This window comes from Moschus berezovskii, chromosome 2, assembly GCF_049115385.1.
Source record: "Moschus berezovskii isolate FMDL1 chromosome 2, NW_MosBer_1.0, whole genome shotgun sequence".
Taxonomy (NCBI): domain Eukaryota; kingdom Metazoa; phylum Chordata; class Mammalia; order Artiodactyla; family Moschidae; genus Moschus; species Moschus berezovskii.
In genome coordinates, this window is record NC_142461.1 from 91,457,658 (window position 1) to 91,484,525 (window position 26,868).

Sequence of the window (26,868 nt, forward strand, 5' to 3'; positions counted from 1 at the left end):
TGATCTTGGTATTCTCTTATTAATATTTTTCTCCTATCCACTATACTTTCTTGCTGACCATCTGCTACAACTGATAGACTTTTAAAGTGTTGAAAGTGTTAGTCGCTCAGTCATGTCTGACTTGTTGTGACCCCATGGACTGTAACCTACCAGGCTCCTCTGTCCATGGAATTCTGCAGGCAATAATACTGGAGTGGGTAGCCATCCCCTTCTCCAGGGGCTCTTCCTGACCCAGGGATCGAACCCAGGTCTCTTGCATTGCAGGCAGATTCTTTACCATCTGAGCCACTAGGCTTTTAATAGTCCTCCCCAAGTGCCAGGAAGGTATCATTTTGTTATTATTATTGCTGCTGTTATTATTGCTATTATTGTAGAGAGGTGAGGAATGTGTTTAACAGGTGGGGGTGGGGGGACTTTAACAAGAGAATGTAGCTGAGTGTAGAGAAGCCCTAGGGCTAAGATGTGAGAGAGTTATGCAGGATATTACTAATGAGAACAATGCCATAAATATGCAAAGCATACAGAATTGGGCATCTGGTTCCCCAAACGCTACCCCTGCAAAATTACAATTGCAGCATTTTGTTAGTACATACGCCAAGTGTTATTGTCGCCTGAGAGGAGGCAGCTGAACTAGAGATAGTGAACACACCTAAACAAACACGGCCCAGGATGGAGCTGCAAAAACAGAAAAGGGGCTGCCTGCTGGCATGGAAAGCGCCTCAGGCTGAAACAACAGAAGCTGAGGTTTCAGTGTCTGCCTGGGATGTGTCGTTTGCCCTGGCTTTGTTATGGAGGCCTTGGGAAAACAGCCCTACAGATAAACTCTGCATATTTGCAATCCAAAACCTGTACAAAAGAAACAGCTCTCTCTAACTTGGTAATATTGAAGAGCTTCCTGACTGCTCAGTCACATTATGCAATCTCTTTGTAGGTCCCAAATTTCATCTGAATATTATTAATATAAATAGAGATTGTGGGCCATCACCCACCCCACACCAGCCCCAGTACTTTTTACTTCATTGCCTCTGGACTCTTCTGCTTAGGAAATCATCCCCTTCTAATTTGGAAAACCCATGGGAGAACGTTTAAAGGACCATGGCTTGAGTCAGATGAACCTGAATCGCCATCTGTAAAATGTTGTTATTGTTGTTCAGTCACTAAGTCATGTCCAACTCTTGAGACCCCATGGAATGCAGCATGCCAGGCTTCCCTGTCCTCTATCTCCCGGAGTTTGCTCAAACTCATGTCCAGTGAATCAGTGATGCTATCTTACCATCTCATTCTCTGTCACCCCTTCTCCTCCTGCCCTCAGTCTTGCCCAGCATCAAGGTCTTTTCCAGTGAGTCTGCTCTTCACATCAGGTGGTCCAAGTATTGGAGCTTCAGCTCTAGCATCAGTCCTTCCAATGAATATTCAGGGTTGATTTCCTTCCAGATTGACTGGTTTGATCTCCTTGCTGTCCAAGGGACTCTCAACAGTCTTCCCCAGCACCACAGTTTGAAAGCATCAGTTCTTCAGTGCTCAGCCTTCTTTATGGTCCAACTCTCATATCTGTACAGGACTACTTGAAAAACCATAGCTTTGACTATACAGACCTTTGTTGGAAAAGTGATGTCTCTGCTTTTTAATACACTGTCTAGGTTTGTTATAGCTTTTCTTCCAAGGAACAAATGTCTTTTAATTTCATGGCTGCAGTCACTGTCTGCAATGATTTTGGGGCCCAAGAAAATAAAATTTGCCACTGTTTCCATTGTTTCCCTATCTATTTGCCATGAAGTAATGGGACCAGATGCCATGATGTTCGTTTTTTGAATATTGAGTTTTAAGTCAGCTTTTGCACTCCCTTCTTTTACTTTCATCAAGGGGCTCTTTAGTTCCTCTTATCTTTCTGCCATTAGAGTGGTATCATCTGCATATCTGAGGTTGTTGATATTTCTCCTGGCAATCTTGTGATTCATCCAGTGGAGAATTTCACATGATGTACTCTACATAGACGTTAAATAAACAGTGTGCCAATATACAGCCTTGACGTACTCCTTTCCCAATTTTGAACCAGTTCATTGTTCCATGTTCGGTTCTAACTGTTGCTTCTTGACCACATATAGGTTTCTCAGGAGGCAGGTAATGTGGTCCGATATTCCCACCTCCAAGAATTTTCTACAGTTTGTTGTGATCCACACAGTCAAAGGTTTTAGCATAGTCAATGAAGCAGAAGTAGATGTTTTCCTGAAATTTTCTTGCTTTTTCTTGATCCAGTGGATGTTGGTGATTTGATCTGTAAAATGTTACTATGACAACTCCTCAGAGAAAACCACAGTTGTTGAACAAGTTCTGGGTTGTAGTGGACACTGTGCTTATAGCTGCTCTATCGGACTGTAAGGGTGCTGCAGGAAGCACTTCTCACAGACATGGGCTTTTTGAAGGCTCAGTGGCTCCCCCAGGCCCAGCAATATGAGTGTAGAAAAGCAAAGCCAGGGAGACTGTATTAGGGCACCTCTGGCCCTTTTAGCCTTCCTTTCATCGTCTTTACTGGCTTTGTTGCTTTTGCCCTAGAATCTCCCTCAGCCTTTGCATTCACTCATCACACACGCAGTGAGTGTTGCCACGCACCAGGCCCTGGGCCAGACCCCTGGGGATCCAGAAAGACACAGTTCGTATCTACAATTTGCCTCTTTTTTCTAAAGCTGGCACTTTCTTAAGTTGGTGATGCCTAGTTGTACTCGAGTCAAGGGAGCTTATTTGAGAATTTTAATAATAGTACTTGTCCTGTTGTTTCATTTTAGTTTTCTTGTTTTTAAGTGGTCACTTTATTTTTATTTATTTATTGGCTGTGCTGGAGCTGCATGTGGACTTCTCTCTAGTTGAGGGAAATGGGAACTACTCTCTAGTTGCAGTGCATGGGCTTCTCTTGCACTGGCTTCTCTTGTTGCAGGACTCAAGAGCACAGGGCTTCAGTAGTTCCGGCACTCAGGCTTAGTTGCTCTGTGGAGTGTGGAATCTTCTTGGACCAGGGATCAAAGCCCTGTCCCCTGCCTTGGCAGGAGGATTCTTTTTTTTTTTATTATTATTGTATTTTATTTTATTTTTTTTTTGTGACTTTCTCAAAATTTATTTATTTATTTATTTTTTTATAATTTTTTTTTCTTTACAGTTAAAAGTATTTTTATTAAAAAAGCACAAATGCAAAGAAATGAACAGAGGAAAATTTATGCGTCGAACCTGGACTGGTCACTTATGATAATATACATGCTACAATTCCATTCTCCCCAATCATTCCACCTTCACCCTCTCCCACAGAGTCCCAAAGGCAGGAGGATTCTTAACCACTGAACCGCAAGGGAAGTTCCAGGTGGTCACTTTAGCAGCAAGTGCAAATGCCCCGGATCAGGAGATTGTTGGCAAGTTTGATAAATAGTAAGCCATGAAATGATCAGAGTGGTAGGGAGTGAGATCAGAAAGATAATGGGGGCTGGATTATATTGAGTCTTGAAGGCCTTTGTAGTACCCCTGGAGTTTACTCTGGATGGAAAAGAGTCCCAGGAGGGTTCTAAGCACAGAGAGGATGTTAACTGGTGTCTTTTAAAGAATCACTGCCTACTGAGAAGAGACTGTGGAGGCCAAGGGTGGAGGTAGGGAGACAGGTAGGAGACAGGTGGGAGGCAATTGCTACATTCCAGATGAGAGGCGATGGTGTCAGGGAAGGGGTGAGAAGAGATCAAAATCTGGATATATTCTGAAGATTTGCTGATGCAAAAGATTTGCTGATGTGTGTGTGGGACCAAGAGTGGAGGGAAGGATTTTGCACACGTTTTGGCTTGAATGGCTGGATAGATGGAGTTGTCATTAATAGATGTTGGGCACCCTGAGAATACACTAGACACCTGGAAACAATCAGTAGTTCCATGTTATGTTAGGCTTTTTAAGTTTCTGTGTACATAAGACCTGTAGTAGGAAATATTGATTAGACAGGTGGATGCAGAAGTATGCAGCTCAATGGAGAGGTCAGAGCTGAAAATATTTTTTTTAAGATTATTTACTTATGGCTGCACTGTGTCTTCATTGCTGTGTGTGAGCTTTGTCTGGTTGCGGCGAGTGAGCGCTACTATCTCGTTGTGGTGTTCAGGCTTCTCATCATGGTGGCTTCTCTTGTAGAGCACAGGCCCTGGGTGTACCGGCTTCAGTAGTTGTGGCACCCAGACTTAACTGTCCTGTCACATATGGGATCTTCCAGGCCCAGGGATCGAACCCATGTCCCCTGCATTGGCAGGCAAATGCTTTACCACTGAGCCACCAGGAAAGCCCTGAAAATATTTAGTTTTAAGTCATGGGGCTTCTCGGGTGGCTTAGTGATGAAGCATCCTCCTGCCAATACAGGAGATGCAAGAGATGCAGGTTCAATCCCTGAGTCTGGAAGAGCCCCTGGAGTAGGAAATGGCAACCCACTCCAGTATTGTTGCCTGGGAAATGCCATGGACAAGCAGCCACAGTCCACAGGGTTGCAAAGAACTGGACGAGATTGAGCTTACATACAAGCAAGCAAGCGTGAGCCTGTAGATGGTATTTAAAGTTGCCTGTAAGAGATCTCCAAGGGATAAGAGAATATTAGAAAAGAGGAGAGGTTTAATGGTTGATCTTTGGGACACTTAGTATCCTGAGTCTGGGACATGAGGAAGAAACAGAAAAGGAAAAAGCAACCACTGAAAAAAGAAAACCAAGACAAGCAGGTGTCCCTACAGCCAAGTGAAGAGGGGTTATGAGGAAGATGTGATGAGTTGTGTCAGATGCTGGAGCTGGTCAGGTAAGATGACAACTGAAAATTGAACATTGAATTCATCACCCTAGAGGTCACTGGTGGCCTTGATGGAAACTGTGCTGGTGGGATGATGGGGCAAATTCTTCTTTGGAGGGAGTAGTAAGCAGAATGGAAGGAAAGAAACTGGAGACAAGGATGAATGAGTCTTGAAGATTTTTGCTGCCAAGGAAGAAAATATTAGGTTGGTAGTTCACGAGGGAACTGGAGTCAAGATGACTTTATTTTGTTGTTTTTTATTTGTTGTGATTTCAGATGCATAAAACAGCAGAAGGTTAGTTTGCCAATAGTGCTGATCTGGTGGAGAGCAAACAATTAATGATTTAGAGGGGAAAATTGCCAGAATGTTGATGCTGAGTAGATGGAAAATGATAGGATCTACTGGAAAGGATGTCCTATTTTAAGAACAGGGACATTTCATCCCTGTACCAGGAAGAAGATTAAGTGTTGGTTTGGCACAGATTCTGGTGGTGGGTAGAGGTGTTGACGAAGCATGGGGAGGCTCTTTTCTAATTTTTTTGGATTTCTCAGTGAAGTGAGAAACCAGGTCACCAATAAAGGGTGATGCCAGAGTAGGGAGTGGTAGATGTTTGAAGAGAAAGAGAAGGTATAACATTGTCATCTAGGAGAATAGGAGCAGGATTGGACTAAGATCTAATACTGTGGACTAATTTCTAATGCTGGTTTTTATTACCAAGATCAACACACATTTGTCGGTGCTGTTCCATTTACCGAGTACTTTCTCATATGCTGATGGTCCCAGAAACCCTAGGAAGTGGCAGAGAGAGAGTGGGGTATGCAAAAATCACACAGCTTGAAGTCAAAGTGTCTCCATGTCTCCTGAACTGCAGTCTAGCATTCTTTTCCTTTATTAAGCTTCTCTTTTTTCAATTAGTGTTAATTAGTGATGATTTCCAGGTGTGAAAGTACTTCACAGGATCTGTATTTACCCTTTTGTGCTTTGCTGCTGTGAATAGTCCTAGAGAGAAAAGATTAAATTAAATAATATTTGTCTATCACGGTTAAGGGTTGAGTTTCATTATCTTCAGCCAGAGTCCACCATATAGCAAGTTTAATGGTGAGAAAAATCCTTGCAGAACTTAAAAATGAAATCCACTTAACTTAATAGGAAAAACATAGCCTTGTTAATGGAAATTCTGGTTGCTTTCCAGATCATAAATACATTTTTAGAAATACTTTTGTTAACATGGGAAATTATAATTTCCTTAAGTGCAAAGTATTGTTATGAATAGGAAGTATGAAATTCTTCTTCTTACTCTATGGTTGTATCTCCTATGATGCTAATTGTGCCATGTGCTTAAGTAATACTAGGGTAAAATATCTTTCATTTTCCCTCAGGTGTGATTAGACCTTCTATGGTAGAATTGATTATTTTCCTGTTGTATAGGAGGTGGTTTAATCAGTTTTGACATCTCCATCTCCTCCTCAAAATGTCGACTCTTTAAAGCAAACTCATCAACATATACCACCTTCTGAATTTTTGCTCCATCTTCTTTTCACCCTCTTTTAGACATGGATCTGGAGCACCAAATTGTACTTGTGAAACTCACGTTGACATCAGTCAGCATCTCAGTCCAGTGTTACTGACTATACCATAAATTACTAGAGTTTCTGAATCTTTCAACAGCTTGATTCACATCTTGGATAAGATTTAGTTAGTGGCAGAACAAGTTAACTATGCACAAATATTAGTCATACATAAAACTATATATTGAATTGGAATAGTTTTGAAATGTCTATAGAAGAGTAGCAAATACATTAATCACCTGTTGCAGTGCTGTTACTTTGTTAATTTAAGAGACAATTACAAGAATATTGTGGACTGACTTCCTCTAGAATTCTTTCAGCTAAACTAGGTTTTCTTATTTTGTTAATACTTTACATATTGATTTTGCCTGGACACAAGGCAATAGGCTTTTAGTTAAAGAGAATCTGTTAGCAAGAGCGTCTTTGATGATCTTTTAAAATATTCTCCAAGGAAAATGGTAAGAATAAAAAATCTTGAATGTCAGTATCTAGTTTATAAAGAAAATATCCCAATGGGTGCTCTTTGGGGTATTTTTTCTTTTGGTAAAAATCCATAACATAGCATTGACCATTTTGAAGTGTACAATTCGGCAACATTAATCAGATCCACAGCATTGTGCAGCCATCACTACTATGCTACTACCAAATTTCTTTTGCTACCCTAAGCCCAGTAAGTGTTTTCTTTTTTTTAATTGCGTGAAAATATTAAGTGTTTTCTGTACCAGCTGACTCACCTCAAGTTTTAATAGGTCAGTCAAAAACTATCCAATATGAGTGCTCATTTTGTTATATGCTCATTTCTCACTAGGCTGAGCTTAGCCACATCTTTGGCCTCCTTGATTATTGTTAAAATTCAGCTTTTCAGGTAAGGTGATTGCTTTCATGGGTCTCCCCTAATCCTTTTATCAAAGTGCCACAAAATTAAACTCGACAACTGTTAGTTTAACATCAAAGAGGTTTGACGATCATGTGTGTTGCCACATGTACAGTTTGAAGATTAAAGTCAGTTCAGTTTAGAGACCCCAAGTAAAACAGATGACCAAAGGAAGCAGTGCATGGAAACTCAAACGAGAGAAACATTTATCTTATTCAGTTATTATGGGTTGCAGCCTTCCATGAACTGTGTAAATACCATAGAAGGGAATCCATTTGTTAAATTATAATGAACTCAGTCTACTTTGTGCAAATATATAACTTTTCAATTTAAACCACTGATGCATTTACTTTTAGATAACAGGGTTGATGGTTTTCTAGAAACTGGTGACATAGGCCAGTCGATAATGAGGTTAATTTTCCCAGTTATGATGTGCTTACTATGACTCACACTTCTTTCTCCACTTATAAAACAGGTATTCATCCTTAAAGGATCCAAATGAAATGCTACTTCTTTTGTGAATCCTTTCCCAACTCCCATAGACTATCATTGAATCTTCTTAATGGTCTAATAGTACTCTGAAAAAAATCCACGTTGGAGCAAGCATCACATTAAATTCTCATTTCCTCTGCACTGTAAGCTGCTCAGGGTAGGGAGCATGTCTTTTTCCTATTTGTATTTCCACTGCAGTTTCCAGCACAGTGGAAACCCATTGAATATTTGTTGACTGACTGAATATGTGAACTAATCAAAGTATCCATGCTGGAGTTTTCATTTTTTAACAGTGTCTTGATTTTACAATTGTTTATATTTTGTTTGAATATATATAAGATCCAATTTTATGTGCTGACATAAAATTGTGACATAAACTGAAGACAGAGACTTCCCTGATAGTCCAGTGGTTAAGACTTTTCTGTCTGATGTAGGGGGTACAGATTTGATCCCTAGTCTTCCTTAAAGGAAGACCCTGTGGCTCAGAGTGCATGAAGTCGGCCTGCAATACAGGAGACCCAGGTGTGATCCCTAGGTTGGGAAGATCCCCTGGAGAAGGAAATGGCAACCCACTCCAGTATGCTTGCCTGGAGAATCCCCATGGACAGAGGAGCCTGGTGGGCTACAGTTCATGGGGTTGTAAAGAGTTAGACACAACTGAGTGACTTGACTTTTTTTCACTTTTTGGAGAGTTAAAACCCTACATGCCTTGGGGCCAAAAAATCAAAACATCCAAACATAAAACAGAAGCAATGTTATAAAAAGTTCAATAAATCCTTATAAAAAAAATTAAAACACAGCAAAACCGAAGACAAAGTATTCTTTCTGATTACAAACTCTTGGACATTTGCCCTTGACCATAGAAAACTCAAAATGGCATCCTCTATAGAAAATTTGATATGACTGTGTTTGTCGTAAGAATTGAGAAAGCAGTAGCCCGGGATATCTCTCCTCCAGGTCCTCTATGGCAGAGTGTGACATCTCCACCATCCCCTTTGTTCCTGTGTGAAGGCCCAGCGTTGGTCCCAGTCAGGTTCACCGTCGAGGAAGCATTCCACATGACATGGTTCTTGTCACAGTTGGGTATCAGTGTTGACCTTGAATCTGGCCCCACAGAGGAAATTGCAGCCCAAAGGGAGCAGCCTGTCTTGAGGTATCACCGTGGATGTCTGTGACTAGGCAGTGGGGCTTCCTTCGCTTCTCATGAGGCTCTGTCCAGTGCAAGCACTGACTCCCTCTGCCTTCCTATGGCTTCAGGGGACCCATCCTCTCATTTCTCTCTCTCCACTTTCCTTCTCTTTTATCCCTCTTTTGCCTGAAGGCGATCTCATGAGGTTCTAGGTGGCAGAGTGTGAATAACTGAGGACAAGTGTTCATAAGATTTGTTTCATTTGCACAAACTCGGCCCGCCAACCGTACAGTCCTGCGTGCAGCATTCAGCGCAGATGCATCTGAAAGGCACATTGCTTTCCCTAAGCCCCCAAGAGGACAAGCCCAACAAGGATATAATGAATTTATCTGAATTGAACAGTATTAGTTAGAGATAAGCCCTGTTGTGGAGAAGAAATGGGCCATTTGGATAACTAGCAGCAGAGTCCTAATATCCATCATGTCTGCATAGGGCTACCTTAGTGACCTTTTTGTTAAGAGCTGAGGGACTTAACTGGTCTTTTCAGCAAGGCAATTGAGGAGATTTCTTGTCTTAAACTGAAATGATCAGTGAATTCAGTGAAAACAATTAGACTGGCTCTTTACAGATCCTGAAATTTTCCTTTCCCCTGATTAGCAAACAGAGAAATCAAGCTTTGTTTGTATACTTTCCAGAACCGAAAAGCTATGGGAAAGGGTGGGAAGAAAAGGTTGATTTTTCTCTGGCACTTAGAAAAAAGTTCACATGTATACAGAGAGCGTGAGGGCAGAGGGGGAGAGAGAGAACACAGGAGAAACACCCGCTTTATAGAGTGGGTGGGGTGGGCTCCTTTTCCAGATTTTGAACAATTAAGGCAGCACTTGGCTCTAGAACATTGTCACTGTTCCCTAAGCCACTGTTCCCCTGGCTCAATGAATATATCTTGGCAAAAGGTCAAAAATTTCCCCTCAAACCTGTAATTAACCATTATAATTGCCTATGTTTTAAAAAATGAAAATGTCCTTAAAACCAAAGCCATCTATTTTAACCTTTTGAATCTTCTTTAAAAAGATAAATAGCATGTGGGGGAAGGTAGCTCTTCTTCAAGAATGAAGACAAACCTGAACTTAGTTATAATTATAAGGAAAGGCAGGTCTTCAGAACAGTAATGGCAGGGTAGGAGGTTTTGCTTCCTGTCACACTTAGAGTATCTTTGTTTTCATTATAGCTGCCTAGGAATTTCCCCCTCTTTGTAAAGGTGATTTTCAGATTTCTCATCTACCCTGTGCTTTAAATTGTAATAATGCTTATTGACATGGAGGGTCTGGATTTTCTGCTTCTCACTGATCTCATCCTCTTGCCTTCAGCTGCTATAAACTGCTCTCCAAGAGAAACCTGATTGCAACGCATAGCCTTTGGCAGTGACTGTAGAAACAGGTCCTTTATTATCAGGCTCAAAGTTGAGACAGGGATGCCTGCTTCCCAGGTGGAAACTGCGAGCCTTGCTTAAAGACATATTCCAACCTGCTGACAGGAAGGAGGCGGTTAGTGCAGGATGGTACCAGCAGGAAGAACCACACCTTCTCTTTTAGCAAAAGCTATGACTCAGAAAATAGACGGTTTTGAACAATTCTGAAGACTCATGTAATTTCTGGAAAGGGAGGGAAGGGGTGTAAGGTGCACTATGGTCAGCAATGACTGGGGGGTCCTGCTAGACCCAAACTGATGTCCCCTCTCTGTAAGGCAGCCTGCCGCCAAGCAGCAAGTGGCTGCATGCAGTCCATGCCTGTTAGCTACCTGTTGAGTAAAAACAGTGAAATAAATTAAGAACGTAGAAAGATGTGTTTTATCAAGATTGCAAATGTCTTCCAATCACCTTTGCTTGGAGTGTACGAAATCAAGGCTTATCCACCAGCCGTTTCCCAGTTACAAAGACATAGCTCCCTGCTTCCAACCCCATCATAACCTCAGGATGTTGTGTTTCTGGAAAGGCTAAGAACTGACTGATAATGGAAGAGAACAAGTGAAAAAGTCTCAGCATCCCGAGTGACAGTGACACTGCCCCTCCAGCCACACTGAGGTGCTTTTCCAGAAAGCCAATGACATCTTTAGTTTGAGACTCTTATTTTTGTGTTAACGCTCAGTTCCTATGAACATCTGGACAGAGTGTTTCTTTGAAACGAGTAGAATCAAAGACAGATGTGGGGATTGAATGTGGATAGTAAGAGAGGGAAGAAAATGTTTTAATACTTCTAATTCTGTGAATTTATGCCTCCTCTTGTTTCTCTCTTAGGCCAAATCATTCTGAGTAATCTGTTGGGATCAACCCGATCCTTGGTTGGGTTGCTGATGGAAAGAAGTGCACCGGCATCAAATTGCATTCCCTTTTGCACCTTGTCCTTTATTCAAATAGTGCTAACCAATGTAAGTTCATTTTGTTGACTCATTCTTTCACGTATTTAACAAATGTCCACGTAAGATTTACTACAGGGAAGGCACGGTGTCAGATGCTGGTGAAGCAGAGGTAGGTAGGAGAGGTCACAGGCTGGAGGAGCTCCTGGCGTTTGTGGAGGCAACAGTACTGCGTGCTCTGAGAGTGGCCCTAAGGAAGCTGGGAAGAAGTGAGCAACTCAGTGGGGAAGGAGGGGGAGGGTTCCCAAGGGGGAACCTGCTTGGGCTGAGATAGAATGATGAACATCCACTGGGCAGGTAATGAGAATAAAACACTCCCAGCAAGGCGAACAGGACAGGTGCTAGGTAGATGAGAGAACGGAGAAGGAGCCATGAGTGTAAATATTGGAATACACTGAGAAAATTGAAAGATGTTTTTATCAAGACTTGGAGCATCTTCTGGATCATCTTTGTGTGTAGTACACAGAAGCAAGGCTCATCCATCAGCCACCCTTGACTTATGGTCTAGACGCAGATGGCACCCTAAGGAGTTTGGATTCTCTCTCTCTCACTATATATATATATATATATGGCTAATATATATTAGCAATATAGGAGAAAGAGCTTGAGGTGGAAGTGCTGGTTGGCTATGAGTTCTCTGGTTGGCTTTGACTGAGCACTTTCCTATTCATGAACCAATCATTGTAGCTGTGGAGATATGTATTCTTTCTTGGTCTGGGTCAGATGTCACCCCTTTGATAGGTTTTTGGGGAATTAAAATTTTCTAAACTACTTGGGATAGGCTTTCCACTTGGCACAGGACCCTGTTAACCACTAAAGAGGCAATGGGAAAGCAGGAAAACTTCTCTCTACCACATACCACCTCAGTATAGAGGGAGGATGGAGAGGAAAACAAGGGGAAGAGTAAACTTGAAATACTCTTGAGAGGGTCACCATTCCCTTCTCTAGGGGATCTTCCTGACCCAGGGGTAGAACCCTGGTCTCCCTCATTGCAGGCAGATTCTTTACTGTCTGAGCCACCAGGGAAACCCCTTCTTTCTTCTGGATGTTCCTAAATGGTGGTTTCAGTTTTATTTAAATAATTAAATGTGTTGAACTACCTTTCACCTATTTTCTTCTAAAGCTAATTTGTAAAGACAAAGAGGATTAAACGTTTGAGTAAATTTCTGTGAAATAGAGGGTAGCATGAATCAATACTCATAATGTAGCATGATACACAAAGCTGTAGGATTAACCTGGTGCAGCTTCCTGAACTGTTCATTTACATAAATTCAGAAAACCCATTGCTTTATGTGCGAACAGATGCATTTATTATGGCGTGCTAAGTTGCTTCAGTCGTGTCTGACTCTTTGTGACCCTATGGACTGTAGCCTGCCAGGCTCCTCTCTCCAAGGGATTCTCCAGGCAAGAATACTGGAGTGGGTTACCATGCCCTCCTCCAGGGGATCTTCCTGACCCAGGGGTTGAACCAGTCTCTGGCGTCTCCTGCATTGGCAGGCGGGTTTTTTTTTTTTTTTTTACCACTAGAGCCACCTGGGAAGCCCATATATTATGGAGTAGAATGTAATTGACACTCGAGAATAAAACACGAGGCATCAAATAGATTTCTACTTGCTACCTTGGGCTGGATCTCAAACGCCCTTGAGTAGGCCTTTTTGCTTTACGACTGGGGGTAATTAAGAGAAGAAAGTTGAGAAATACTAGGCTCCATCTTCCTGAACTAAGGAAATTCACACACAGTGAAGTCCTCATGCAAAAATGATGTGTCAGGAGAACCTATCTGAGAGTTGGCTCTGCCTCTGTAATATTCACAGCCTAACAGCAGGTGTGAGAAGGTTGGGAGGTGAGCTAGTCAGAGGGCAGATGAAGAGAGTGGGAGAGAGGGAGAGTCAGGAGATTCCTGCCTGAATGTCTGGGTTTCTTTTTATAAGACCATAGGTTACTTTTGAAATCTGGTCTTCACATGCAATGGTCCCTTTGTATTCACAAGGGAATTGGTTCCAGGACCCCAGTGAATACCAGAATATGTGGGTGCTTAAGTCCCTTATATGAAATGGTGTAGTACAGTCAGTCCTCTGTGTTTATGGAGGCAGCACCTGGGGACACACGATGTTGACTAGTTTTAGCTTCGCTGAAGTCAGATACCTGTTTTCTTCTCTGTGCTGGTACTTTATGAGCCCCTCAACTAAATCTGTAATCAGTAACATTCAAGTTAATGGTTCTGTGACTTACATTGAAAGAAAGATTAAAAATTCTCAACAGCCTGGTGAACCTAACCCTTCCTAATGCTAGGCACATTATCTTTCTTCTTTCCTGAAGGACTGGGAAAGTTCCAGAAAGTTCTTTGCCCAGCAGAATGGGTTAGTACTGTTCTACACACTGTGTTACCCTTTAGAGTGGGTGTTGTCAAATCAAGTTGCAGGGCAGGACATAAAGGTCAACTGTACCATGATTTTAGGGGGAGAGGAGAGTGGCTGGGAGGTAAAATATACCCTGAGCTTTGGCTTTTAAAGACTTATGAAATTGTAGTTGCTTTGTGACTTTTGATGGATCACTTTTTAAAACATTTTATTTATTTATTTATGATTTATTTTTGGCTGTGCTGGGTCTTCTTTTTTCTAGTTGGGGCAAGTGGAGGCTACTTTCTAGTTGCAGTGTGAGCGCTTCTCTTGTTGCGGAGCACAGGCTCTAGAGTGGATGGGCTTCAGTAGTTGCAGGACGTGGGCTCAGTAGTTGCAGTTCCTGGGCTCTAGAGCACAGCTCAATAATTGTGGTGCACATGCTTATTCGCTCCGAGGCACGTGGGATCTTCCTGGATCAGGGATGGAACCCGTGTCCCCCTGCATTGGCAGGATTCTTTACCACTACTGAGCTCAGGGAAGCCCTGATCACTTTTCTTGGTTTTCACTCTGATAAAAGTCTCCCTATCCTTTTCAGAAGAAGCTCTTTCATAACAGACACCCTATCCTGTGTATGCCTGAGAGAGTTGGAGCCAGTTTTATGGGATGGGGGACCAAGGCAGGGACCCTTCTCTCTTTGAATTGATTTGCTAATGTTTTCCTGGGTTTACAGAAACAAGACACCTGAAAAAGTTAACATTTTAGGACGAAAGTCACAGCTAGGCATAGTCCTGACTTCAGGGAGAACGCGAGGACAAGAACCAAATTCAGGAAACATGAAAATTAGAAACGGAGAAGCCAGAATGGCCTCATGCATTAATGAATGGCCCGGAGGCACATTTGTGCCTGTTTGCTTCTGGGCTTACAGACTCTATCCAGGCACAGTTTCATAACAATGGCTGTATTTGAATAGCTGCAAAGGTCACCCAGATGAAGGGCTTTGACCTGTCACTACAATGGGGGTTCAGTTTGGTGTCTTTATTTTTGGTCTGTAAAGTTTTTTGTTCAAGGCCAAGTTCATCTCTCCCAGTGCCAGCCTACCTAGAATGGAGGTGGACCAGCTTCAAGTTCCCAATTAGTCCCTCCTCCAGACCCTGACCGTAGCTCTCTTGGGGTCATGCTAGCAGACCCCCTGCCCATCCTGGCTCTTGACCCGTTAGCATTTAACCTCCTAGCATTATTCCCAAACGGAACAACATATGTGTAAACACTCTGAAAATCATTATAAGCTTCTTATTAACTAAATGTAATCAATTATAATAATTATTTCGCTTTGACTTCCTTGTCAGAAGATATTCCATTCAGGTAGTTCGCTCATATCTTGGACCTTCAGTCATTTTCAGAATGCTCTCTGTTGAAAATCTGAAAGAGGCTCTGGCTAGTTTTGAAAATCTTTAGCCTTGCTGCTTTACTGTGTAATCTGCTTTCTGACCTCTTCCTCCCAGCACCCTTTTACTTCATTTATACTTTGACTTATCTCTTGTCTTTGGGGACGTGGGAGACACCCTTGTCCTCAGGGGAGATGTGTACACAGGTGGTAGTTGTGAAGGTATGCGCTATGCTGGCTACTTCGGACTAGTTCAGCAGACTTAAGGAGGACTCGCTTGTCGACTGTTCCTCTTCCCTCCTTACCCAGCACTTCCCATGGTCCTATTTCATTGCAGATTTTCATGTTGACTCATTCTTATGTTGCTTTAGTGGCTGTCTGCCCTGCTTAGAGATAGCCTACTTTTCTGGAAAATTCCTTGGGACCTTGCTATTTGGAACGGGTGCAGCCAAGCCCACTGCCCTCAGCGATCCTACTATGTGACCTCAGGCCTCAGGATACATTTCCTAGTTTATGTTTTGAATCTCAGGATATGAGTTCTTATGATAGCTGACTCTGTTCTAAGTACTGTGTATCATTCATGTCCAGCACGAAGTATCACAGTCCATTAAGTCAGTAGACAGTAATTGAATGGAAATATTGTTAGATGTAGTTTACAGATGATGAATAGGTTGTGACATGATGTAGTGAGTGTAATTGGATTTAAACATGCACTCTTGTTTGGAGATACTCATCGATAATAAGCTTTCTTTGTTGAGCATATACACTGTATTGGATAATGCTTGAGTTGCCTTACATGTTTTTCCTCTAACATTCACCACAAGCCTGTATAGTAAGCATCAGTATCCCCATTTTACAGATGAAGAATTGAGGCACTTGCCCGAGTTGAGTGGCAGAATCAATGTCATCATGCAGGTGCATCTGACTTCACAGCCAAAGCTTTCCATTATGCTAGGTTGTTCTGTATTTACAAAGAAGAATCCTACAGTGAGTGATTTTTATTTACCCACCCTCAGCAGGAGAAAATACCTTCAAGCATTCTCTTGAATGTGGCACCATATTTGTTCGGTGAATGAATGATTGATTTTTGCTATGTGCCAGATACTAAAATGGACTTTGGAGTATTAAAGGTGAATATAACTCAGCCTTAGACCCTGAGACTTTCATGATCTAGTGGGGGAACCTCTTTTTCAGTGTCACTGAATTAGTGTCTGGTGTTTGGTATAGAAGGTTAAGTTCTTAAAATCATCTTTAAGCTTTCTCTTATTCAAACCCTTTAAAAAATGATTATGGATGAAAGTGCTTGCCCTGAAGTCACTTGACTTAGGGAATGGCATGGATTATTATAGATCTTTGTATTGTTTTTATGTGGCTTTTTTTAAGAAATGAATTTTTTTACTGAAGCTTGTTACTGACTTTTTACATAGAAGTCGGATTCCACAAAAGAAGCTAATATTGTGTGATTATGTTTCACCTTCATGGGACCTCTCACAAACTACAAAATGCTTTCGAGGTACATTATTTTATTTGATCCTTTTAAGGGCAGCTCCCAGTTTCACAGACGTGACTTTCAGAGGCCACTCAAGTGTGTTTGTTGGGCTGAATGTGCCCCTGTGTTTTTCACCTGTGACACACCAGCTTTTCAGTGGGAGGAGGGGGTGTTGCTGCTGAAGGACGCTTTCTGAAAGAAGAGAAGGGACATCAAATAGAAGGAGATGTTATAAACCTCTTGACTTGTTTGTGGGAAGTGGAGAATCAGGGATATAGGGATATGCCTCAGCATGACACCTGGAATTAAAGAACCGAGCACACAGAAACCACGGGAGGCAGCTGGCTCTGGTTGCCATCGCATGACCCCACATACTGGATGGCATACACAACAGATGCTTATTTCTCAAAGTTCTTGAGACTGGGAAGTCCACATTCAAGATGCCAGCTGATCTGATTCCTGGAGAGGACCTTTTCCTAGCTTGTAGGTGGCCACCTCGTCCTGTGTCCTCATATGGGAGGGAGAGGACAATAAGCTCCATGGTGTCTCTTATAAGAACACTAATGGCACCCAAGAGCTGCACCTTCATAACATCATCTCAGCCTGATCACCTCGCAAAGGTCCCATCTCCACACACCATTTACATGGGTGGTTAGGGCCTCAACATACGAATTCGGGGAAGGCCGTTCAGTCCACAGCAGTGTGTGTGGTGGTGGCCAGGTGGAGCTTATAGAGGAAGAGCTCAACTAGGCCTGTCAGGGCGTGGTGTGTGCATGTGTAAGTGTGGGCATGAAAGGCACAGTCGTCGTGCTTGTAGAAAACAGTTTCTCCATGGGCCTTTGCACTGAAAGCAGGAGGAGAGTGGAATGTGTGACTCCTGGACATACTCCAGGCTTTCAGCATCTGACAGATTCATGCAGTGATTATCAATCCCCACAACCCCCTAGGAAAAGGGAAGCAGTGATTGCATAGTGCGTGCATGCTCAGTCAGTTTGGTCACTCAGTCATGTCCAGCTCTTTGTGACCCCATGGACTGCAGCACACCAGGCCTCCCTGTCCATCACCAACTCCTGGAGCTTACTCAAACACATGTCCGTTGAGTCGGTGATGCCATCCAACCATCTCATCTTCTGTCGTCCCTTCTCTTCCCACCTTCATTTTTTCCCAGCATCAGGGTCTTTTCAGTCATAACCAACGCTTTTGCGACCCCCTGGACTGTAGCCCGCCAGGCTCCTCTGTCCATGGGATTCTCCAGGCAAGAATACTGGAGTGGATTGCCATTTCCTCTTCCAGGGGATCTTCCCATCCAGGGATCGAACCCATATCTCTTGCATTGGCAAGTGGATTCTTTACCACTGTGCCACCTGGGAAGCCCCATGTGGTTTCATAGTAGTGTTATTCCGTGTATATAAGCAGGATGCCGCCATAAAAAGGCATTATGTCATTATTTGAGGCAGTACAAAGGTCTTGAATATGTACCCTTTTGAAATCTTTTAGATCCAGATTTCACCCCCTGGGAAAGTTTCCTATCAGCTTTGTGTGGGACATCACTAGAAAAATAGTCCTTGCACGTTGTCTCAGAGTGTGTGATAAAAAAAGTGGATGGTCTTGGGTTCTTTTGATTCACCTGATTCAGGTAGAGCCTTGCATAAGTCTTTTCTTACTTCTGAAGTCAAGATGATTCCGGGATGACTATAAAAACCTCTTTTATGGTAATTATAATCAGAGTTCTGAATACACTTATGCATCTACAGCTTTTCAGTTTTACACTTAAATAGATTCCATCAGAAGTATTTTTGAGGGCCAATTTACCTTGGAGAGTTTCCATTAAAGCCCATTCTTAGGTTTCTAGTATTTTCAGCAGCAGAACAAGTAGGTCTGGTCATAAATGCCTATGGTGAGAGAATGGATTCAAAGGTCTTCACTGTGTGAAGATGGTTTTATTTCCTCCTTACAATTACAGAAGCATGCATTTTCAAAGAAAATAACCTTGCTCTTTCAGGATATTAGACAGCGCTAAATAACCAGTTTATGAAGAATTAAGGCCCGTTAAGTTAGAGGGCATTGGGGATGGAGGACAGGCTGGGCAGCCTCACCAGGAGTGAATTGAGACAAGTGTGCCCGGCTCCCACTGTGTGGGCAGCTGGCAGACTGCAGACTGAGAACTGCTTTTGGGAGCTGCCTTTTCAGACATGGCATTACTTGAACATCAGAGGGTATTATGCACACATCTGAGGAAGATTAAGGGATCTGGGCTGCAGTGTACCATGAGGGAAGATGAGATTAGCTTTCTCTAGCCAGAAAGACTGGTTACATTTTAAAAAGTACTTTAACCACAGGGATTTCTAAATTCTCCTGGAATCTATTACCATTTTTTAGCTACTGGGGCTTTGAAACATGGACTGCTAGAGACATGGTGGTAGCTGAGTGATTTACTTTCCTTTGTGGTGGGGTTTGAATACCAAGGTGCCAAATGAGATGGGAAAGGCTTCTCCAGACCTGATCATGGAGGTAGGGAGTTGTTACATAAAGCCTGCTTACAAATCAGGTGGTCTGACGGTCTCCAATAAAAAGTGTGATAATCGGCTTCAGTTCAGTTCAGTTCAGTCGCTCAGTCGTGACCGACTCTTTGCGACCCCATGAATCACAGCACGCCAGGCCTCCCTGTCCATCACCAACTCCCAAAGTTCACTCAAACTCATGTCCATCAAGTAGGTGATACCATCCAGCCATCCCATTCTCTGTCGTCCACTTCTCTTCCTGCCTCCAATCTCTCCAGCATCAGTCTTTTCCAGTGAGTCAACTCTTTGCATGAGGTGGCCAAAGTATTGGAGCTTCAGGTTTAGCATCAGTCCTTCCAATGAACACCCAGGATTGATCTCCTTTAGAATGGACTGGTTGGATCTCCTTACAGTCCAAGGGACTCTCAAGAGTCTTCTCCAACACCACAGTTCAAAAGCATCAGTTCTTCGGTGATCAGCTTTCTTCACAGTCCAACTCTCACATCCATACATGACCACTGGAAAAACCATAGCCTGGACTAGACGGACCTTGGTTGGCAAAGTAATGTCTCTGCTTTTTAATATGCTGTCTAGGTTGGTCATGACTTTCCTTCCAAGGATTAAGTGTCTTTTAATTTCATGGCTGCAATTGGCTTGGACGGTCACATTTCCATCAGGATGACAAGAGTACTTAAGACCCTCTGTTTGGAAGCTCAGAAGCCAATGTTTTTGCTTCAGTCTTAATTCACAGTGATGTTGGTGTAAGGTTGTATTGAGGAAATGATCGGATATTCCTTTTCTTCTGTGTGTATGCGTGATCAGTCACTCAGTCGTGTCCGACTCTTTGCGACCTCATGGACTGTAGCCCACCAGGCTCCACTGTCCATGAGATTTCCCAGGCAAGAATACTAAAGTGGGTTGCCATTTCCTCCTCAAGGGGATCTTCCTGATCCAGGGATCAAACCTGTATCTTTAGTGTCTCCTGCATCACCAAGGAGATTCTTTAGTAGTGAGCCATCTGGGAATGTTATTTTCCTCTACGGTTTTAGAGCCGTTAGTGATGCTATGAGCTTCCCTTCACTCTGGGTCACTGAGGATTTTACTTTTGCTACAACTAGACTGTCAATAGGTGACCTAGAAATTTCTGGAAATAGTGGTAATAGGAGCAATAATTATTCTATGTTCATGCTTGTGCTATGGACTTTCACTCTCCACATTGTTTAAACTTCAGAAAAAAGAATATGAAGACTTTCCTACCTGGCATCCATTTAAAATATAGTATTTTAAAACTAAATTTATGTCCATACATTTTTATTTCATAATTTTGAACCCTTTTTTGAAAATGAAATTTACTTTTTCCTGATTATATAGAGTAAAAAAAAAATCATCCAAATCCATGCCTCTGTGATAACCACAAATTACATTTTAGGTCTTATCCTTTCATCTTTTCAAGCACACTGGCGTGTGTATGTGTATGCATGCTAAGGCTCTTCACAAATTCGATCACGTGACACAGTCTGTGTTAAGTGGACAGCATTTTCAAACTTACATTATTCGTTCCTTCCCTCCCTTCATATCCAGGATTCCCTGACCCCTTCACTGTCAAACAGTGCTGAACAACCTAGTTTATGTCTCCACATGTCTCTCCATGTATTATACAGCCATCTGTGAATATTTATATATTGATCTTTTGTTCTGTTCAGGGAGGCATCCTCCATAGCAGTGTTGGCCTGGTGTTCAGGATTCATGATCCACAATTCTAGGTGATGGACAAGACATTCCAAAAATAAGGGGATTCTTATGTCTTCTCTGAGTTTTCTATTTCTTAAGAGCAGTACATCACAGATTTCCCTTCTTGAGATAGTAGACAGCTAAATGTTCTGTTCTGTGTTTATTCTCATGCCATGATTTGATTTTAATGGAATTAAGTCTGGTATGGCCCGCCCCTCACTATTCTTTTTCACAAATTTCTTGGAAATTTTTGGACATTTAATCTTGCCAAAACATTTATCATATCCACTTTAAGAACTGGAGATTCTAATTGGCATTTCACTAAACATATATATGAACTTTGAATTTACATGCTTATCTCTAAATTTTCTTTTCATTTTAATGCTATTATGTTTTAAAATATTCCATTGCAAACATTAAGAAAAGCTCTGAACTTTTCCAGCCACTTGAACAAACTCCTTCATTGATTCTAGTAGTTTTCATTTGAAAACTGAAGTTAGAATTTCTAGCTATGTAAACATATCATTAGCAAAATTAGAAACATTTATCTCCCCATATACTATTTATATTAACTATTTTCTTATCCTTAGTTTATTGTTGAATTGTAGTAGGAGCAGATATCCTATTTTAATCCTGACATTTGATTGTTTGGAATGATGTTTGCAATTGATTTTCAATAACTCAAAACAGGTATTTTCACATTCAAGAGGTTTCTTCGATTTATATTTTACTTGAAGTTTTATTAAAAATGGCCAATGAATTTTACCAAATGTTTTTTTAGAACCTATTGATATAACCCATCACTTTTCCTCCCTGCATTCATTGCTAGCATGAATGATGCTAATGGATTTGCTGGTGCAGAAACTTGTTCATTAGTAATATTCATTTCATCTCCTTTTGCATCTACTTGCTAATATTTTATTTAGAATTTTTGCAAATATTTATAGGTGGAATTGCTCTGTAGTTTTCTTTCATTGTACTACTTTGATCACTTTTGGTTTTAAGACTAAACCAATTTTATAAAATGGATTTAGGAACTTTATGTTTCTGTAGTCATGAATAATTTAAATAACATTTCTATTCTTTATAAGTTATATGGAACTAACTCTGAAATCATCTGTTTCTGCTCTGTTTTAATGGTAAGAATTTAACCACTTTCCCAGTCTCTCCAATGGTAATTGGTCTATTTGATTTTCTACATGAATTAGTTTTGTTCATTTATATCTTGGCAGAAATTCATACCAAGAACATTAGAATGCATTCATTTCTCTCTTTTTCTCCTGCCTCCAGACTTGCTCCTTCCCAACTTCTACATTTTCTTTCATTCTTGACAGTTACTATAACCTTGTAGTTTGTCTCTTATTTTGGAAATCTTCAACATTTAATTTGCATACTCTTAGTCATCTTATCCATAGTATCTTAGATTTCACAATATAGTCACAAGATGCAGTTTTAACCACTGTTTTTTCTCCTTTTTCTGTTTCCTCTATCCTGAGGTCTCTTCTTTGAGGCATTTTTATTGCGTTAGAGTATTTCTCAGTATTTTTTACATATGAAGAATGTGGCTTATTTATTTATTTATTGAAGCATGGTTGATTTACAATGCGTTGGTTTCTGGTGGACAGCATAGTGATTCAGTTATCTATCTATATATAAACATATATGCATATATTCTTTTTCATATTCTTTTCCATTATGGTTTATTACAGGATATTGAATAGAGTTCCCTGAGGTTTATTTATTTTGGAATCATTGCATTCCTTCAAGGATTTTTCTTGCTTGCTGTATAACCTTGAGAAAGTTATATAATTTCTCTGGGCCTCATCTCTTCATTTGTGAAATGAGGATATTAATATAGTTACTTCTTGTGAATGTTGTGACAGTAAATGGTATAAGCATTCTGGTTATCTGTTGCTATATAGTGAACTAACCGCAAACAACAGTGTAAACAGCAGTTTGTTCTTATGTCTCATGGTTCTCTCAGTTGGTCGGGCTTAGCTGGGCAATTCTTACTTGAGGTCTTCCATGTAGCTGGACTCAGATAGCAGCAGGGGCTATAATCGCCTGACGGTGCAGCTGGACTGGATGTCCAAGATGGCTTTTCACTCATGTCTCAGTTTCTCTCATATAACCTCACTGTAAGCCTGGATTCCTTCCATGGGAACACAGGGCTCCAGGAGGCAGAAACCTGACAGTCTTCACGAAGTCTTGGCTTAGAACTGATACAACACTTCTCCCAGATTCTGTGAGATGAGAGGTTAGACTCCACCTTGAGTTGGAGGAATAGCTTGAATGGAGAGGGACAGAAGGAATTAATGGCTGCCACCTATGTAGACAAACTATGATAATAAATGAAATGCGTAAAACGGAACCTGGAACCAAATAAGTGCTATGTAAGTATTAATTCAATGATACTATTGTTGTTGTTATCAAATTACCTTCAATATTTCCCTTTACTATTAGAGCTGAATATCTTTTGTCAGTGCAAAATTCTGGGAATCAGATTCTTTTTTTCCTCTCAACAGTGTGCAGATGAAATCTGATGCCAGTAACTTGGTTTTGTCTAGATGATTTCAAGATTTTTCATTAAAATGAGAAATAAGAAAGCTACTACCAATTGTTGGGCTTCCCTTATGGCTCAGCTAGTAAAGAATCTGCAATTCCCGAGACCTGGGTTCAATCCCTGGGTTGGGAAGATCCCCTGGAGAAGGAAACGGCTACCGACTCCAGCATTCTGGCCTGGAGAATTACATGGATTATATAGTCCATGGGGTTGCAAAGAGTTGGACACGACTGAGTGACTTTCACTTTCACTTTGGAGGTTCTAGAGAATATAAGAAAAGAAAGGAGTAAATATTGAAGAAGAAAAGCTGAAATTTCCTCTTTGAGCTGATAATTATTTTTAGAAAGTCCAGGAGACTGTATTAAAAAAGCTAGCTAGAATTAAGAAGAGAATATGATGATTTATTATGAAATAAACAAAAGCAATAGCTTTTCTCTCTTCTAGCATGTATCAGAGTTTGCACTGATATATCTTTTATAAGTATTCCTAACTTGGAGCTGGGGAAGCTCTTTCAACCTGTCAACTGAAGTCTATTTGAAAAGTAGGGAAATTTTCCTGTATGATTTCTTCAGTTTTTGCTTCTCCCCCATCTGCTTCTGTATCTCTGAATATTCTTATTATTTGCATGACTGTGATATGCCAATTGCCTTTTCTTGGGAAGATTTGCCTTTCTATTATGAGATTCTAATTTTCCATTTTGGGAAGATTGTCCTTTATATATGTTAAGGACAACATGTCATATCTTTACAGTAAGAATGGCAGACGGTGACTCTGTGTGTATGTGTGTGAGAGGAGACAGTTCATAATTCTTTTTCTGTAGGATGAGAGGAACAAAGATTATGTATTCATGTGAACATTTTTAGAGGAAACTGTAAATTTAACTGGCCATTGTAACTTGTAATTTTGTTAGCTCATGATTAAATATCATATTTAAACTTTCTACTAACATAGTTGTTAATAGTGTTTGCACTTAATTGTCACAGAAGTTTTAAAAAGTGTCAATATAGCCTTCATTTCATGTTTTGATAAAAGTGAGGGATTCAGAGTTTGCTTTTGGATGTTAGGGTTTGTGCTAAGATTTAGAGTTTCCCCCAGAATATGCAAACAAATAAAATAAAATAGTGCTGTATAATAGTGCTGTCTACAGGTATGAGATGAGTTTCTGTTTCCATACAGCTGGATGCGTCCTCACTGTAGGACCTTAACTCAGCCAGGATTTGCTTTTCTTAATACCAAGGAGACCGGAAGTAGGTAGTCTGCTCTGAGTGACCAGGTTCATTCCATTTTTCCACTCTTTTTGCTCCCCCAAATAATGGCCCCACATTGGGCTTCTCATCTGTATTTCAGGCAGCAAGAAGGGTAACTGGCAAAGAAGGAAACGTGAAAGTTGTTCAGTTGTGTCTGACTCTTTGCAACCCCATGGATTGTAGCCAGCCAGGCTCCTTTGTGATGAAATTCTCCAGGTAAGAATACTGGAGTAGGTTGTCATTTCCTTCTCCAAGGGTTCTTCCCAACCCAGGGATCAAACCCAGGTCTCCCACATTGCAGGCAGATTCTTACTCTTTGAGCCATCGGGGAAGCCCAAAGAAAGAAAAGCAAAAGCCAAATGTGAGCCAAGGCTTTCTCAGAAGTCTTCCTGTGACTTCCACATCTATCTCATTAGGCAGGAGTGTGACACATGGTCACCCTAGATATAAACAGTTCTAGCAAGTGCATTCGGAGAAGGCAATGGCAAGCCACTCTGGTACTATTGCCTGGAGGATCCCATGGATGGAGGAGCCTGGTGGGCTGCAGTCCGTTGGGTAACACAGAGTCGGACATGACTGAAGTGACTTAGCAGCAGCAGCAGCAAGTGCATTTTGATCAGGCTAGATGCCATCCTGAACAAAACTGAATTTTTATTTGTAACACATAAGGAGTGATTGGATTTTGGATGCACATCCAGCAGCCCAGCCCCAGGATTCTTGACCTGTACCCTCTGTCTTCATTCCAGCTGCTTCCCACTCATGTGCAGGGTTCTGTCTTCTCCTCCAGGAAGCCCCCTGGGAGCCCCAAGAGGGGCTTGATGGCCAGTCTTTGATGGCACCTTTTAGCCATACTGTTAAGACAACAGGTAACTTACCCATATCATCTGGAACTAATTTTATATGAATGCCTCCTCAGTACACATCAGAGTAGGTTTTGTGTCCAGCTTTAATTCCCAGCTCCTAAAACACTGATTGACTCATAGTAGGTGCTTAATTGCAGTTTCTTGAATGGAACTTTTGATGACAAGTTAAACTTACTGAAAAGTAGGGATCTCAGAGTACTCTTGGCTTTTTAAAAATACTTTTTTTCCTTCTTTTTGAAGTATATTTATAAATGCATCTGTTGGGTATTTTTAAAATCTTGTTAAACATACTGTTTGTTGGTTCTATCGTGTGTGGGTATTTGTGTGGATGTGTGATCTGTATCTGAGTGCGGTTGTTAAATACCCCAATGTTCTTCTGTGACATCAAGTGCTTTGACAACCATGAACCAAAAGGGATTAGAGATGGTGGTCTCAGACAGAATTCCCATGATATGAGGAAGGTGCAGTCTCCCTCCCCTCTCCTCCTCCCCTGTCCAGGGATTTGGAAGACAGATGAGGTTACTTACCTGAAGAGTATATTGAACTCTTACCTCTTCAGAAGAAGGATCCTATGTTAATTCCTAGTAAAGTTAATCCTCCATTCCCCTTGTCAATAAGGAAAAAAAAAAAAAAACAGAGTGCAGATTGTCTAAAGATCATTGATTCTTGAGTTTGGAATTTAATTATAATATATTTTAGATATTGGCAGGAGATCATCCTCCTGTGGGTAAAATGAAACTATTGTTAATGTGAATCAGTAGTTCATAAATTTGCATTATCAGCTCTGTCTGACCAACCCTATCAGAATCGAGTGATGTGGAATACATTTGTATTAAGAAGGGCCAAGGTATTTGTAATACATTTATATCTATGGCTGTTCCCAAGTTCCATCTTTGTTTTCTGATTAGGTCATAAGAAACCATATATTTGGGCTTCAGTTCAGTTCAGTTCAGTCGCTGAGTCGTGTCCAACTCTTTGCGACCCCATGAATCACAGCACGCCAGGCCTCCCTGTCCATCACCAACTGCCGGAGTTCACTCAAACTCATGTCCATCGAGTCGGTGATGCCATCCAGCCATCTCATTCTCTGTCGTCCCCATCTCCTCCCACCCCCAATCCCTCCCAGCATCAGACCCTTTTCCAGTGAGTCAACTCGTCACATGAGGTGGCCAAAGTATTGGAGCTTCAGCTTCAGCATCAGTCCTTCCAATGAACACCCAGGATTGATCTCCTTTAGAATGGACTGGTTGGATCTCCTTGCAGTCCAAGGGACTCTCAAGAGTCTTCTCCAGCACCACAGTTCAAAGCTTTAAAATTACTTTCACTGGGTTACATTTCAAAGTTTTCTTGAATTGATTATACAGAGAGTATCTCCAGATTGTCAGTAGAACTAACAATGAAGTCATTGACCATTAAATATTAATGAATGAATGGTTGGCCTAAGATCTCAGTGTTACATTTGTGGTCCCTGAACAGCAGCATT

The 26,868-nt window shown here is 41.3% G+C and overlaps 1 protein-coding gene across 4 annotated transcripts in view; it reads left to right on the plus strand.

Annotated features, from left to right (window-relative positions):
- Nucleotides 1-26,868, plus strand: part of LYPD6 (LY6/PLAUR domain containing 6) — a 140,582-nt gene that overhangs the window by 51,937 nt on the left and 61,777 nt on the right. Inside the window, exon 3 of one of the 4 annotated variants that reach the window (XM_055398049.2) lies at nt 11,147-11,277. The exons of the other annotated variants lie outside the window; for them this stretch is intronic. The gene's annotated coding sequence lies outside the window, so the exon portion shown is untranslated. The remainder of the gene's footprint in view (nt 1-11,146; nt 11,278-26,868) is intronic. 4 annotated transcript variants of the gene reach the window in all.